A 6,065-nucleotide genomic window follows, 5' to 3' on the forward strand; every position below is an offset into this window, starting at 1 on the left:
TAAAGCAACAGGTCACCACGAGGGAGAAATAAAGCATGCACCAAACACCTTGAAAATCATATCTCAGACTCTATTGTTGCAGTACACTGAACATGATTTTTGCCTTTCATAATAGAAGCAGACCATAATGCTACTCCTAGGTATGTTGGGATCAATCTTCAGTGTATCCAATTATGAATATTCAAATCACTATGAATTGGGAAGACACAGCACAAATAGTTCATATGAACATTCGAAATGCAGATGTCTCTAAATTTGGCATCTCACATGTTATATGAAAGGAGAAAAAGTCAGCATTTCCCTTGATAAGGATAGAAGCTATTGTAGTGGCCTTTACACCATATACAGTTGAAATATTGCCACCTACTTTATGGCAACTAATCTTGGAAAACTGAAAATAAGGAAAATAATTCAAAGACTATTGTAACAGCCTTCAGAAGAGTTATATATCCATTTCCTTTATTAAGTATGACACATTTCTTCAATCTGTCGTGATGTGGGAAACATAGGCCAATATCATCGTGATGTGGGAAACATAGGCCAATATCATCGTACTTTTTATCCATATGCCCTAGCTGACTGTTGTGATATGGGAGTCACCTGCTGGCGGTCTAATTGAGACCTGTAGAATGCCTCTCTTCATGTGAGAGGATGATAATGATAAAGGAAATTGAGAGGTAGTTGCATTCTTTGACTTCCCTACTGAGAGACAGTTGCATTGTCTGACCTCTCTCCTCTTCCCTCTTGCCACTAATTTATTTCATTCCCAATCCATAAGGAACATCTGTGAAGGCTGCTTTGTAACTCCTTCAAGTGTTATGATTTATAGTTGTGGAGGCTCTTGGAGAATTGACCTGTCTCTTCACTTGATCATGGTCCTTAACAATGCCCTGCTTTTTTTTTTTTTAAATTTGTTTTGTTTTTTATTTGTTTGTTTGTTTTATGAAAAAGCAATTATTTCCCCCCCACAGCATAGTCAGTAAGTTTATGCATTAGCTATTATCTGCTATCAGTAATGTTAATGTTATCATTAGCTAAGATATCTGAGTCTGCATGCTAGAGAGTGCAAACAGCACTATCACCTCTCGATGGTTGTAGGGTGAGATATTATGGTAACACCTTTAACAAGGTGTTAAATCTTGTGAGGTGTGGAGGCAAATCAAACAGAGAAGAGAATTATAGTCAGAACAGGCTTTTTTCATAAGTCTCTCATCAGTCTCCTGGCTCAGCCATTTGATGTGTTGGCCCATTTAATTACCCTGATTAAAAATGTCTTACCAGGTCCCTTGTCCCTTTCCTTCCTCACAGGTTACTGAAGGAATTCTGGGAGGATCCTACTCATGAACAGCTAGCGAGTGCGGATGCTTCCTTGTTTCTTATGTTTCCTGTGTCCTATATTCAGGCACCATATGTTGTGATATGGGAGCCACCTGCCAGTGGCTGCTGGAGATCTAATTCAGACCTGTACAATGGATCTCTTCATGTGAAAGGATGATGATGATGATACAAGGAGATTGAGAGGCAGTTGCATTCTCTTTAAATGTCATATAATGGTTGCAATTGATAGGTAGTTAAGCCTAACACTGGATGCATCTCCTATCAATTTCTGAAAGTCATTTAAGGTGTTCAATTTCTCTGTTCTTAAAGAAAGATTTTGTACTGTAAACACCTTAGGATATACTTCATATTCTAAATATTGAATATGAGCATGCCTTTGATTTTTTTTTTTCTGGGGCTATGTACAATTGATAGTTCCTTAATGTTCCTATGGTCTTTTGTAGACATGCTTCTAACATTTACTCCTCAGGTATACACTCCAAGATAGCATAACTTTTGGAAATGCTTTTCTTACAGGAGTAAGAGCAGTAGCCACATACATTTGACACATAGTAGGGTTATTTTTCATTCCCTATGGAAAAATTGTCCATTTAAAATTTTTATAAGGCTCAGCTAAATTAACTCTGGTCACTGAAAGAGCAAATCTTTTCATATCCTCCTTATCCAGAGGGATAGAATAAAAACTATCCTTAATGACTATAACCTAAAGAAGCCATTCCCTAGGAAACTGAATAGGAGATGGAAACCCAGGCTGAAGAGTTCCCATAATTTCCATCTGTTCATTTACTTTTCTCAAATCAATCAACATTCTCCATTTTCCAGATTTCTTTTGTATAGCAAGTACAGGGGAATTCCAAGGACTTAGAGAAGGTTGTAAGTGTCCTTGGTCAAGTTGTTCCTATACTATATCTAATAATTGTTTCACTAGTTAAGGGCCACTGTTCTACCCACACTGGTGTATCAGTTATTTATTGAATGATAACAGGTGAGAGTGCTGGCAGGTCTTCAACCTCAACCCTGCCTAAAAAGCCAAAATATTTATTTGTAATCTTAACTGTTATAAGATGTCTCTTCCCCACAGATTGACAGGAATTTTTTTTTAACTACAAGAGGAGTAAAATCGTCAATTTTATCTTCAAATTTCCATCCCAAAGGGATAGCACAAATTTCAGCAGCTATTGATCTTCCTATGCCAGACATATGGGTGTCTGTCATAATTTTTGGCCAATGACTGGGCCAACTGTCACCTGTAACTACCAATCCTTTCAGTGATATACCACTTACATAGATAGTGAGCATAGGATGGTCAGCTGTAATGGCTGCAGTTCAGAATATTCCTGGATTCTGTTGTTGGAAGTCAAAATCTGGGTAAATTTCACCAGATTGCCTATTAGGAATGTGTATCAGTAAACCTGATCCTACTACTTCTCCTGGGTGATAGATAGATTATCTACCTGAATTAAGGAATGGGATATTAGCTGCACCCAGTTTTCCAAATCTTCCAAATCAGTTTATGGATAGACATTGTTTTGTAAGCACTCTCAGGAAGCGAAATGCTCAAGCCAACTGTGTAGAAGCAAGGTTATCTGTAGGCCAGACAGAGATTTCACTTTTCCAGGGGATATATCAGTAGTTCCAGGAGTATACAGCTTTACTCTCCCTAACTGCAATCCCCTTCCACCATCAGGTTGCTTCTTGGAGTTGGAGTACTGAACTTTTAAAGACTCTCTGGATGTAACATCAGCTGCTATCATGATCCAAGTTTTTTTTTTGCCTGGGGCCCTGGAGCCAAGTCTCACTTCCCCTTTCCCTAACTCAATCTGCATTCCGATGCCCAATGGAAGTCCTTGTTGCATTTGGACACAGGGTTTTGGGTCTTGTTCTCCGCCCTGTCTTTTCACTTTATTTTTTTGTTAACATTGAGCTTTCAGATGCCTTGCCTTACCACATTGAAAGCACTGACAAGTCTCTTTGTAAGTCCCTTCCCAAAAAGGACTCTGTCTTCCCATGTTCAGATCTTGAAAAGCCTGCATCACAGTTTGGGCAAAACAATATTTGTGCCCCCTGTGGCACAGAGTCTTATCTCATTAAAGGATCATCCTTTTTTAGAGCTAGTATAATTCTTCTACAATCCTTATTAGCATTTTCTCTAGCAAGTTGTCTTATCATAATTTCTGTTGCTACATTTTCACCAATAGTTCCTATGTCCCACAAAATCAGCAAAGGTTTCATTTGGACCTTGTCCTATTTTCATGAAGGCTTCCCCTCTATCTTGTCTTCCTGGGACGGCACTCAATGCTTAGATAGCAGGGGAAGCAATTTGCTCATACGCTGCCAAAGAATAATTAATCTGCACTAAAGTGTCTGCATAAGGACCTACACCTGCTAGCTGATCAAAGGTGACTGGTATATTAACTCCAGGTTGCCTATTTTGTTGGGCTTGTATTCTACAGAGTTCACTATATTCAAAAAATCATGACAAGTTTTGTCTAAGTTCTAAACATGTCCTTGCTATAGATTTCCAATCCTTAGGGAGTTAAAATTTCATAAACCAAATTCTCTAATAGCATCTTAACATAAGATGATGTAGATCCATAAAGAATGCAAGTCTTTTTTAGATCTTTGATAATTTCCAGATTTAAAAAAATGTATCTTCTCCTGACTTGACCTGAAGAGTCAAGCTCTTCAATCACAGGATATACTTCTGTTCTCAAATCAGATGTATTCTGTCCTTCCTCCTTAGCTTTAACTTGCATTCCTCTTGTAATGGTGGCATGGGGGGGGGGGGATGCAGAAAGCTGCTGCATGGGTGGTGCTGGTCACTGTCCTTCCCATTCTCCCACTTCCCTCTGAGGAGTTGAGGAAGAAGGGTCAGGAGAATACCCTAAGGGCACCTGCTCAAGTGCAGGCTGAAGTGAAACTGAGCTGTGAAAGTGAGAAGTTCCACACCCCTTAAGCTCATCAATACTGTTCTTAAGGTATTTAACTCTTTTCCTGCCTCTCTCAATGCCTTCTAGCTGCATTGTCAGTACCATTCCCCCTCCTGCTCTTTCTCCTCACACTTCCTTGTCTGACTCTCCACATTAAAATGTTTTTCTTTTTTTAAGAACTTGAGGGATTCTCTAAAGCTATTTATATTATATTGTATATAAGGAATGTTTTGTCAAGAATTGAACCAAGACCCATAGCTTTGTAATATTCAATTAGTTGCTCTCCTACTATTTCCCACATGTTTGGCTCTAAATTTTCTTCCTTAGAGAGCCAAGGAGATGTGCACTCTACTATATTTAAGAGTCCAGTGATCTCCTTCTGAGTTATCAGCAAACCATGCTTCTCCATTAACCTATGTATGCTACATACTACCCTTGGGATTGAGGAGGGTCTTTTCTTAGTATTTGCCCCATTTCAGCTGAAAAACAAAAGTGACTAGTTTGGACCTTACCAAATTTCCCCCCTTGTCTATTTTTGTAGTCACCTTATTTCCAGGTCATAGAGACTTCTCCACTGAGCTTACTATTGCATCAGACAAACTGTTGAGTGTAGGGCCCCACATTGGGCACCAAAATGTAGTGTCCTGCTTTACCATATTGAAAACACTGATGAGTCTCTTTGAAAGTTCCTTCCTAAAGCTGACAGATCTGTGAACATAGATGTGTATGGTCACAAAGTTTTACTCTCTTCTTCAGAATTTTTTGGTGCCTAAAACTTTCAGAATTATAACTGCCTTCCCTTGTAATCTTTCATCTCCGGAGATCTTAGTTTCTCCATTACTCTAATAAAATCATCAATTTCCCTAACCTCTCCAAGCACTGCCCCAGTACATCAGGGATTGCTTATTTAGAGTTATTTTCTTAAAGCCTCTGCATGAAAACTAATTTCATTATCCTTCCTGATTTACTCATATATTCTCCTACTTGCTTGCAAATTAATAAGGCTAGAGGTCCACTATCATTCTCCAGAAAGAAAACAAATTATTATATTATTCAAGGTTCTAGTCAACAATATAGTGCAGTACACATTACTACTTCCTGTTGAAAATGAAATTTGAAAATTGATGCAAGGTAAAGATTCTAGGAGGCAGAAGGGAGGTGAGAATATATTCTAAGAATGGAGGAAACTTAAACAGAGATGAAAGATGAAGAAGTCTTGTGTCCGAAAATATTTGACATAAGGTACAGATTCTTCCTTCTATTGCTTTCAAAAGATACATATTGATTCTGACATTCTAAGTATCGCATTATTCTCCGAAATAAACATGGCAATTAAAATTAATAGCAACTATGGTTTCAATCACCAAATTAAAAGAAGGAAAAGAAAAAAAGACAAGAAAGAAAGAAAGAAAGAAAGAAAGAAAGAAAGAAAGAAAGAAGAAAGAAAACAAGAAAGAAAGAAAGAAAGAAAGAAAGAAAGAAAGAAAGAAAGAAAGAAAGAAAGAAGAAAGAAAGAAAGAAAGAAGAAAGAAAGAAGAAAGAAAGAAAGAAAGAAAGAAAGAAAGAAAGAAAGAAAGAAAGAAAGAAAGAAAGAAAGAAAGAAAAGAAGGAAGGAAGGAAGGAAGGAAGGAAGGAAGGAAAGAGAGAAGGAAGGAGGGAAGGAAGGAGAGAAGGAAGGAGGGAAAGAATGAGGGAAGGAAGAAGGAAGGAAGGAAGGAGAGAAGGAAGGAGGGAAGGAAGGAGAGAAGGAAGGAGGGAAAGAATGAGGGAAGGAAGAAGGGAAGGAAGGAAGGAAGG

The 6,065-nt window shown here is 38.2% G+C and overlaps 1 pseudogene; it reads left to right on the forward strand.

The window, feature by feature from the left end:
- The first annotated feature begins 267 nt into the window (after nucleotides 1–267).
- Nucleotides 268–385, forward strand: LOC127546127 (uncharacterized; annotated as a pseudogene).
- The last annotated feature ends 5,680 nt before the right edge of the window (nucleotides 386–6,065 follow it).

Source organism: Antechinus flavipes, chromosome 1 (assembly GCF_016432865.1).
Source record: "Antechinus flavipes isolate AdamAnt ecotype Samford, QLD, Australia chromosome 1, AdamAnt_v2, whole genome shotgun sequence".
Classification (NCBI taxonomy): domain Eukaryota; kingdom Metazoa; phylum Chordata; class Mammalia; order Dasyuromorphia; family Dasyuridae; genus Antechinus; species Antechinus flavipes.